This window comes from Perissodus microlepis, chromosome 1 (assembly GCF_051167445.1).
Source record: "Perissodus microlepis isolate ML-2025 ecotype Zambia chromosome 1, ASM5116744v1, whole genome shotgun sequence".
Lineage (NCBI taxonomy): Eukaryota > Metazoa > Chordata > Actinopteri > Cichliformes > Cichlidae > Perissodus > Perissodus microlepis.
The window spans coordinates 22,984,884-22,996,451 of record NC_140461.1 but is presented as its reverse complement, the minus strand read 5'-3'; positions in this window follow the sequence as shown (position 1 = coordinate 22,996,451).

Here is an 11,568-nt window from a genome sequence, read left to right as displayed (position 1 = left end):
CTGAATTCTGTTAAATTAATATTATTTTGTAACGAAAAAATTCTAATTCAAACATGCACTATGTTGTATTAACGAATTATTGTGGAAAATAGAAATCGCAATGATCATTTAAATGTAGTCAGAAGTTGCAAATTAATGATTGTTAATCAGTCATGACACATTGCTCCCAATACATGAGCTGCCTTTATAGGTTAAAAGTACCAGTACTGGTATCTGCCCCTGCATTTACTTGATATCCAATCGATACCAGTATTTGTAGGCTGACACACGGGTCTTGCTCTCAGACATGTCTGGGCTCCTCTCATTGTGTTCACTAGGGAACTTGAATGGATGACATTGCTATAGCAATGTTATGGTGATGTAACTGTTTTATATCCCATAAAAATTTATACCGGTGGTAGTGTGAATGATGTGATATGGCACAGCCCTAATATTTATAAAAAAAAAGTATAACTGCATGTGTTCTTTTTGTCTGTAGTTGAATAAATATGCTTTGGTTGTAGCTGTACTCAAAGCACTTTACATTGCTGAGACACTACATTACACTATGTTTTACACAATTCTGATGTGTAATTTCACTTAATTTATTTTGAAATTTTATTTGAAATTCTTCCCAGTTTACATGTTTAATCAGCAGCATTTTGTCAGGTCAGTTGCTTCCTGTTGTTTAACAGAGTCAGTGTTAGTGTCGTGAGCTGCACCAAATAGCTCTCTAACTCCTCCCTCAGTCACTCTATTTCGATATCTGTAACCGCCTCTCTCTTTCCACATCCATCCGTCCCCCCCCCCCCCCCCCCCCCGCCCTTTTCCAGGGGTGGGGGTATTTATCATCTTTATACCTGGAGGTTTGAGCGCCGTGCATTGGCCTGATAGATGGGCCAGCCACTGATGTGCAGCCACCTCAGGAGACACAAACCAGACAGCTATTTAGTAGCTGAGCAAGACACATCGCTTTTCTTTTATTGTTTTCAAACTGCAAGGATGTGTCTGTGTTTGTGTTAGTGTGGGCGGACAGAGGGAGCTTTAACAGGGAGGAGGAAGAAAAAAAAATACAACAACAGATGCTTCTTAGCTGTCCAGAAAAGTGCAGCACAAGATGGGCCATTATCCATCTACAGTGCCTCACTATGTTGTTGACAAATCAATGGCTCTGTCGGTGATGATTCTGTGTTACAGCAAACATAAAGCACTCAGACAGTCTCCCTGCCTGCTATGGAGACTGCAACAAGGGAGCACTTGGGGCAAGGGTACTCATAGCCAGGAGGGAGGTGTGTGTGTGTGTGTGTGTGTGTGTGAGAGAGAGAGAGAGAGAGAGAGAGAGAGAGAGCACATGCAGTCAGCTCGTGTGTTTGTGTCAGTGCTGGCAGAGATGGGTTTCGTTCAGCACATTTGTGTTTTCTTTGCTCGTGTGCAGGTGTGAGAGTGAAAGTTTAATGTTGATGCACGCAAGAGCTGCTCATGAAAGCTTCATGCCATTGATCACATTTCATGAATCATACATATTATTGCTAAGGCAAAATATTAACATTAATTAGAAAATGTCTCTCTGGCTGACATTTTTCTGGTTTCTAGAAGCACTTAGGGAACCACAGCGCTCTAATTTTAATTTTTTTTCTACGAATCACTCTTTTCAAAAGCCGTCTGCACGTCTTTAATGTCAGACTTGACCTCTTCCTGATTAAAGCGTTCTAAGTCATTATCCTACTGACTAGACATCTTCAGATGGGGCTGCATCTCAGGAACCACGGCTACAAACTGCAGCTGAATGCGCTACAGCATAATAATCATATCTTGCAGGCATATGGTACATGGCATTTATGGTTAACATGCAACATGCATGCTGAGACGAGGAGGCAGTGTGCTCCAGTGGGCTCATATAAAGATATCATCTTTGTGTGGTAAACTGGGGGTCAGAGATGGAGGGATGCGATGTAATGAGTTAGCTAAGATGTGCACCATGACTCCTAAGAAAGGGGGAGGAGGGGGAGGCTGGATTTGATTGACAGGTAGTCTCAAAGCTCCTTGTGGCAGGTGCCAAGGCCAGGTCACTGGGGCGACAGCACTGTTACCCATATAGATTTAAACGCCTGACTGCTATTTTCATATGCCTCGCTTGCTCCTCGGTGCACATTCCCAGTGGTTTCAGGTCTGAAAAAGGAATAAAGAAATAAAATAATAATTTTATTTTTTTTAAAAAAGCTGACAGAATTCAAAAGAGAAGAGAGGCTGCTTTATTATTATATTTTCAGGGACAGTTCAGATTGATCAGTGCAGAAACTGTAACTGTTTTTCATCTGTTGTCTTTGCTTGGATGTTAAAAGGCTCCACAGACACAAAACTCATTCGTCAAAGCTGCAAAATTATACAAAACTGTGCAGTTATGTTAAAAATCAAAGCAATAATAAGAATGCAGAGTACAGACACATGTGGGCTACAATAAAAAGCAGCTGAGCCTATAGCAAAGATGTTGGATAAAGTGTTCAGCTGCGTGTCCAGTAAGTGCTACAGAGGGTGGTCACAGCTATTTGTCACGGTCAGGAAGGAGACCCCCGGTGGAACTGTGAAGAAGTGATGGTGGTAAGCTATCAGTTAAAGCTTAGTAAAGATGATCTTCTCTAAACCCTGTACCATGGACTCACAACACCTGATAATGGCCATTCAATGGACCAACCTCGTAGAGCAATGCTAACGTAAACTTCTTAAAGAAGTAGTTTAGCCTCATTGCATCAAAAACTCCTCCATCCCAACTCTTGCTGTCTGGAAAGATGGACAGTGCTCCCAATTGTTAGCTGATAACGTAAAGGCCCTGCGATACCATGATACAGTTTCAGCCATTATTAGCAATAATCAGGGACAGCACACCGTTAGGATCAGCATTTAAAACATTGCTGTGTACACTGGAGTCTTCAGACAATCACTGTTTTAATGCTTCAGAAATGCTAAACCAGCCAAGATTCATTAATGGGATTAAGCTCAACATTATGACTGTTTAACACATGTGTTGCTAACCATTACTGGTCTCATGTTTTGGATGGGGTCACCACAGACATACTTGCCTTCTCCTACCTGCATTATGATGACTCCTACAGTAAGTACTGCCATCAGGCATTGCGGGTGCTGGAGTTCACTTACTGACATTATTTTATTGTAAAATGTATTAACCCTAGCACTAACATTACAGACAGCTTAGCCACAGAGTGACTATTAAATGTCAGTTAGCTTAACTTCACCAGCATTTTTAGTTCTCACTGGTATTTCATCTTCATTTATGTGTTTTTTTAATGGATCCTTGGAACTACACTTGAGTGCAACACGTGGGAGAACAACTACACTGATTTTTTTTTTTGTCTTTTTTCTTTAGTTAAAAGAACATCAAGCCCTTTTAACTCTCAGCGGTGCCTTTTGGATTATTTGCTTTGAAAAGTCAAGGAGCGTTTACTCAAAAATGTAGAAAGCGGACGCCATAGAAATGCCTTTGTCCAGATTTTTTTGTCTCCATCGTGATTTGAAAAAAAAAATACTGAAGCCAGGTGAATTTTGCTTGGGAAGTTAAAAGCACTGAACAGTAAGCAGTCTAAAAAAACAGAGTTAACAACACTTCTGCAGAACAGTATCACTGTTGGATATAAATTCTCTGAAGTCTCCATCCTCAAACCATTACCCTGCTGCCCAAATTACAGAGGCCACAAAGTGCATTGTAACATTAAGTAAAAAGAGACCAGCAGGGGCAGGAAGTCGTGCTTAAGTAAAAGCCCCCTGAGAGTAAATCTGAACTCAGCAGCCCAGAGAGGGGAGCGAGGACGGGAGGGAGCTGAAGGGGTTAAAGGGAACACCATCAGCAGCGGCACACAAGCAAGAAGTCAAGTGTCAACGGCGACAGGAAAAAGACGGAGGCTGCCCATGTGCCTATGTCTCCTCCACCCAACCCAACAACCCCCACTCTACTGCAGACAAGCATATGTGGGCTGACAAAATGACATTGCCAGGAAGAGAGGGAGGGACAGAGAGAGAGAGAGAGAGGGAGGACCAGACGCCTCGAGTAGGCCTGACATCCAGAACTCTTGACAGTTGATGGAGGCAGACTAGGCTCTCGCACGCACACACACACACACACACACACACACACACACACACACACACACACACACACACACACACACACACACACAACTGCCAGCCACTTCCCACCCTCGCATCCATACACATCCACCCCCTCTCCTTGCTTCTACCCCTCCATCCAAAACACCATGCAGAAGCCTTTTTCCTCTCCCCCTCCACTCCTCAACTGCTTCTCCCCATCCTTCCTCTTCCTGATCCCCCTGGCAGCACTGAAAGCAGCATTGAATCTCAGACACCCCCATCCCCATTAGTCCTGTTAGTGCATACATGCAAAATTACAGAGGACTAGCGCCAGCGCTAAGAGGAAAAAAGTGTGAATTTGTACCGATGCAGTGTTTATGCTTTTGTTTGGCCAGCTCTGTAGTGAAAAAAAGTCTAAAAAAACAAACCAAGATTCAAGTCAGAAACTATAATGTTGAGACACAGCTACTGAGATCAAACTCGCACAAATCTGCACAACAGATATCCACTGCCGTGATGTTTTTAAGCCAGGATCTGTCGTGTGGAGTAAACTAGACAAGTAATGGATAACAAGGGTCCGTTTTTCTAGTTGGAAGTCATTGGTAAAAAAAAAAAAAGCATAGGACAGGATAGCCTTTGTCTGTGTGCTGCTTGTATTTTTCTGTGTAAGAAACACAAAGCTGACATTTTACTCTCTAGCACGTAAGAGGAGAAGAGTTGAGGAAGACAGCAAGCACATATGTGTTGGCTGTAATATGTGTACAGTGAGGCAGACATCCACCCTGGGACAGTATGTCATCGATTGAGCTGCAGGAAGAGGCCTATTATCTCCAGCCATGGTTCAAGCGGGGGAGTCAAGTGTGTCATATATGTTGCCTCTAATTGGCAACCTGCCCTGGTGGAGGTTGACTGGTGCGAAGGCAGAGCTGCAGTAACCCAAACACCTAACGCTCTCATGCGCTCTCCTCTTTCACTGCTGCCTTTGCAGATGTTATATATTGTGCCGTTTGAAGCTTTTGAGTCACACATATTGTCTGCACTGATGGAGAATTTACAGATTTATAAAGAGGTTGGATGCAGATGTATTTTCAGAGCAGCAAGCAAGGTGACGAGCCCACTTTAATGCTGTTATTATTTTAGTGTACAGACGCACATCTTACAAGGCTTTTGTGCCCGTGATTGTGTTATTTTGATTAGTAGACTGCACTTTGCATTCAAGCTGCACAATGTGAGGCTGCTGTTTTTTTCTGCTTTATAGTTTGCTCTCCATCCCCAGGGTCGTTATTTGTTCTGTTTTTCAGACAGATCTTAACTATCTCAAGTTTCCTACCTCGTCTCTCCAGTTCACTGATTATGTGATGCAACACTGCCCTCTACAGGCGCGCAGAGTCAAAACACTTAGGCACAAAGGAGAAAATAAGCCCATAAAGTGAAATAAGACATATTTGGTTGGTCATAGCACGATATTTAGATGGATGACAAAGGTGGAGAAATTTAGAGAGCTCAACAGGCACTCATTTACAGATTGGCGTTTTTATATGAATATATGATTTTCCACTTTTTTTTTGCTTTTTTTTCACCTGCGTGGCCTTCACACTACACTCTGGTTGCTCTCTTATGTTGTAGGGACTCATTTTACTTGCATGGTTTGGGTCCACTTGTCCCCTCAAAGGGAAGGGTCACTGTGAATCAGTTTAAAGGTATTCCAAAAGATCATTTTTATCTGAGGATGAACCATTTGCATCCTCATAGGGGCGGTCACTGCCAAGATGACAATGTCTCCATCCATAGAGCACAAGCAGGTCAATATTAGGGCAGCAGAGCTCCTATGGGAGTGTAAATGGTGAAATATCTTTACTTTACTTTACTTTACTTTACTTTATTTATATAGCACATTTAATACAACAAAATGTTGGCCAACGTGCTGTATAAAGATTTAAGAAAAGACACTTCTCTGCAGTGTTGTTGTAAGGACCTGAAGATCACAGCACACTGAAGCTGTGGCTCATGGTGGCCCAAAACCTTACTGATACATTTGATCTTTGTTTGCCATTTAACTTGTCATTTGTCAGTAGGTAGTGTATGTATTGTGCAGGAATATAATATGCTTCTGGGGGTTTTTTTGCTTTAAAATGATTCTAATGGGTAAAATGTTTCATAGAGGAGTAAGTTTGTTTTTTTAATCTAATCTCCAACATTTTTGAAAAACTGCAATCTTTGTAAATGTTTTGTTGGCTGATCAGTGACTCACAGTGAAGGTGGCACTTCTACATTATACATGCAGAAATTATATTAGTGCTTTGCAAGGCAATTTTAAAAGTGTTAGGGCTTTTGGCTTAATTGGCTGCTTAGTTAGAGGCTTTCTTGGCTTTGGAATTGATTTCCCGTCGAGAAGGCAAACAAGCCAGATGATCCTGATTATAACACAAGCCCCCACATTATAGTAACAAGTACTTAGCTTCTCTGTAGAGGGAGTGTTCACATTTTTGTCATGGTTGAACAAAATTAGGAGACTAAAATTGACCAGTGGATTATCAGTGCTGGGTTTTTCAGTGCTGTGCAAAAGTTTTGAGGCACCCTTCTTTATATTTTCCTTGTAAAATGAAAAATAGATGCAGCAGTTTGTTGACACACATACAAATATACATGGGAATAGATAGGGCAGAAACTCTCTCAGGCAAGCTTTCTTGTAATTTCCTTTGAGTAGTCTTCAGGAATAGTTTTCCAGGTTTCTTGATGGTTTGTGATCATAGTCATGGTGAAAAATGAAGCCAATTAGATGTTTTCCAGTGTTAATGGATCAAAATCTGACGGTACTTTTCCGTGTTCCAGCCAGTGTGTTTATGCTTGTTTGTTTTTTTATCCTCTATTTGTCCAGTTTCCTCAAATATTTTAAGAACGCCTTGCCAAGATTCCAGCTAACATCTCTTTGAAAATCATCTTTTTGGTGGAAAAAAATATTATTTTGTGTTTGTTAAACTGTGCCATCTTTGGTATTTTTCATAGATGTGACTGAAAAAATGGGAACAAATGTTGAGTTTGCAACAGGCTGCAAGTAAAAGAGTGTCTAAAGATAAAACTGGTTCTTTCCTACGTTGTCTGTTATCTGTGTACACAGCACTGTTTCATCCCTTAAGTTAGTTGCTTTTTTTAAGCCTAAATAATTCAGACGAGACTTAAAACAAAGAAAAAAGCAGCCAGTCTCCCAAAGCCACAAAAATGAAATTCAAAGTTAAAGATTTTCACCTTAAAAAGCTCAAAATGAAAACACACAACTGAAACAATATCTCTATGGCAACTACGGAAGACCAGAAACCATCAAACTGTGCAAATGTTTTGCTACAATACATCGTCACTGACATTCACGATGTAGTGTGAAAACCAAGAACAGGTTTCATATGCCTCCTTCCAATATTCATTATTAATGGTGTTACTGTCTGCCAGGTGAGCCAAGCAGTACCAGGTTGGGTTCTTATTTCCTGATCAGTGGGGCTCCTAGCCACCTGCGTGCTCACAAGAATATTGTATTGTGACCTGACTCCAGCTTCAAGAGCACCACAGGTCTTCTTTGCTATTATCACCTCAGTGGGATCCTGTGCGAACAAGCCTTTGAAGCTAATAATGTCTTCTGCTTGGTCTGATATATATTTATTTTGATTTTTTTTTTTAGTAATTCAAAACTGACAATGTCACACACTTCACAAAGGCAAAGACGCCATCACCATGAACAACTTGTCCATTCCTTTGAGTCCCGAATAAATGATTTCATAGAGTGTCTGCTTTTAATTTGTTAACTGAGCACCTAAACTCAGAAAATTAAGTACCTTGTAATTTCTCCAAAGCCTTTCCATTCAAGGTAAAGTATTATTTTATAACTGATTATAATGTGTAAAAATGGTACAACTTTAAAAAAATAAAAAATACTAATAAGTTACTGATCTTTGCATTTCAGTGTGAACAGTTATTTGTGCCAACAGTGGGCAGCAGCAGCAAACTGTATCTGAATCTGAAAATTGCTACAATTGGTTCAACTCTTAAACTTTAGCACCACTTCTGCTCTCATTCATAAGAATCGCTCTTGTACACAAAACATCGATCTATGCTACCTGATAGATGAGCGTTTGTCTTCTATACCTGAAATTTCTCTTATGAACGCTTGCTGTAAGCGTGTGTGGGGGGCAGGGGAAGTGAAGGAAGTGAAACATCAGGGTGGCTCCTGCCAACTGCCTCTGGATGAAATGACAGAGACAGGTGCTGTAAAATTGCCCCTTTATACCAGACCCCTCTCTCACACACACATATTCATGAACACAGTGACACATGAAAGCATGCAGACACCCACTCAGCACACACAGCCTGCCAATTCACTCGGTTATTTCACTGCTCTACTTTCTAGCGTGAGAGTTTCATGGCTGTGGTATCAACAGTATCTCTGTCGCAAGTGTGGCTCTGCATTCATAACCCGTTTTTTCATTTTACCCACGTTTGATGTCCGAGTTTGTCTTCAATTTCGATTTTGATTAAAGCAGTCTTTGTGTCGAAGGAGCAGTCGTTGTGGTCCGAAGCTGTTTGCGTTCCAAAGATCCGTGTCGACCTTTGACCTGTGAACAAACTTGCTGAGAGGGTTGCAAATACTCCATTATCCCCATTGAGCCATCCCATAAACTTTCTCTCTCTCAATTTTCCCTCCACGCCTCTACCCTGAACAACAATAGCCCCTTCTTAAGGCCAACACGGTCGGCTGGAACACACTTTGCAGCCTTTCAGTCGCACTTAAAATGACAGAAACGATATCACCCAGAGAGCCTCATAGTTTTTTTTGTCTTCTGCTTTGATAGAAAGAGAGGCTTAGAGAAGAATGAAAGAGACGTGTGGTGCTGTCAGTGGAGACGCTGCTAAAATATTTACCTCTGTTTATGCAGCAGTCAGTGAAGTCATCAAGGGTTTACCATGAAGTATGGAGAGCATTTAGATGAACTGCTGGTTTTTGTGTATTTACTTTTACGCAGGAAAAATGATAGTAACCTGCTGATATAATTTACCACCATGGGTGTGTGATTATGCAAATTTTTATCCAAATCATCAATTCAGTTCAGTTTTCTTTATAAAGCACTGAATCATAACAACAGTCACCTCAAGGTGCTTTATATTGTAAGATAAAGACGCTACAATAATATGAACGAAAACCCCAACAATCAAACGAGCCCCTTAGAGCAAGCACTTAACTATAAGCTGTAGAAGAAAGGAATGTTTAAAACCTGATCTCACAAGTAGAGAGGGTGTCTGTCTCCTGAGTCCAAACTGGGAGCTGAAGCTGAAGGCTCTGCCTCCCATTCTACTTTTAAATACTCTAGGATTCACAAGTAAGCCCGCAGTCTGAGAGTGAAGAGCTCTATTAGATTGATATCGAAATTAGAGATCATCCAGGCTTTTTTGTACTTAAGACATTTTCTTTGGTGTAACTATTTGCTGTGAATGTAAAGAAAACAGTCTGAAAGAATATATGTGAGTAGAATATTTTGAATAACACCTCTTTGTTTTCATGTAGTGATTTATATCAGGTTAATACGACATTGCTATCTTGCTGCTCGCTTTAAGGCTAAAGTCAGTACAACCAGTTAAAGGTTGAAAGTAGCTCACCTGCTCTGCCTGAAGGTAGTTACAATTCTAAACAACTTGAATCTGCAGTTCAACAAAAAGTTATTTAATACAAAAGTTCTTTAAAAGCGCAATTGTATTTTTCAGTACTACAGATTAACAGTAAAATGCATATCGTGGGTGCTGAGACATGTATTACACACCATCTAAATAATGGGCTTTATTCAGCTCTCTGGGATTTCTTCAGCAGTTTGTCTTTAGAGATGTCCTGATGTAACAAGTGTATGAGTTAATGCAGTAATACTGTCTCACTGTTACAATGAAGTGATCCTTGCTTGCTGGCATGAGACATGTGATGCTGTAGCACCAGTTTAGAGTTTGAAGCCTGACAAACTGCGAAAGTATTTCATTTTATCCACAATCGAAACCTCTTCAGCTGAAGAAGTTCCACGAAAACGCTGCACATATCAGACGCGCCCTTTGTACTGAACCGCAAAGCAGCGAATTGTCTTCAGTTTTAAACAGCTCATCTTCTAACATAAATAGTTATAAATGTTTATGAATGCAACATTTGTGCGTGTGTGTTTATTATTGCCAAAACCTGGCTCTGGAAAGCAATATATAAATTGCTCAATCTGACCTATGAGATACTTTTTTGAAAAATGAGCCAAGCTTTTAAGAGTTATGTGATATTTTTAAGCATTAGTGGGTGGACAAGATTAATGGGTATATCAGAGGGACAACTCAGGTAGAGCAATTTGGAGATGAAGTTAGAGGCAAGGCTGAGATGGTTTTGACATGTACAGAGGAGGGATGGTGGATATATCGGACAGCTGCCAGGCAGGAGGAAAAGAGGAAGACAGGAACTGAAGGTGGACGTGCAGAGTTTGTTTTTTGATGTATTTGTAAGTGGAGCAATACTGGTGTTGAAACAATATTTGAGTCGGAGCTGTTGAGCAGTTGAGAGCCTGAAATCTTTACGGCATCATCATCCATGAAATGCCTCCTCATGATCTCATTAAGGTGAGAAACAGATCTGACTGGAGTTGCATCTGCCCGCACGCAGCGCTGGTGCTGTCATAGCTCCGCAGTGTCCATCACAGTTTTTCCAGATGCTATATCACTGCACACATATGACAACACATTTGTTTTACATTCTGAAGAAATCCTCCACTAAAGTCATCTTTTCACTTGCCCTTTATAGCCGTTTTATTTTGCACTGTGGGCCACATCCAGCCCACTTTGACCTGAAGTGTGCAAGACTAATGAAATTCCTCTATCCTGTCAGTGTAAAGAAGCTTAAGGTCTCATTTAATCCCTGAAATATCTGAGCATAAGAAAAAGGAGTGCACTTTTAACAGTGTGCCTTGGTTATTTTAATTATAAAATTGTTTTTTTAATAGATTTATTTATTTGTTTGTTTGTTTTTTTACTGTGGAGACATTGTAAAAAAAAACCCTGACATTTCTATGGTAGTTCATGGAAAAACATTTGCCATTTAATTGTTTATCTATTGCTTAATTACACTGGTGTTGCATGAATGGCAGTGGAGGAGGTCTTCATCAGTAGGAAAAGCTATAGTTAAAAATCTCAGCCCTCCTTCACATTTTCCAAAGTCTTTGGCATGCTGATTCTGGCCCCCGAGCCTTATGTTTGACACCCTTGCTTTATAAAATTGAGGTGTGGATTTGCAGGTGTTACATTAGATTGATTAACTGGAAATGGTTCAACTTTCTCTCTCCTATAGGCTCACTCTTTTCCAAGCTGTAATCACTAAAAAGACTTTTAGAGGAGAAATCAGCTTAAAAAGAATCAACATAGCGATTAGTTCTGCAGTTTAATGCAACAGAACTAATAATGCATTTTTAATTGTTTTACATCCCGTCTGGT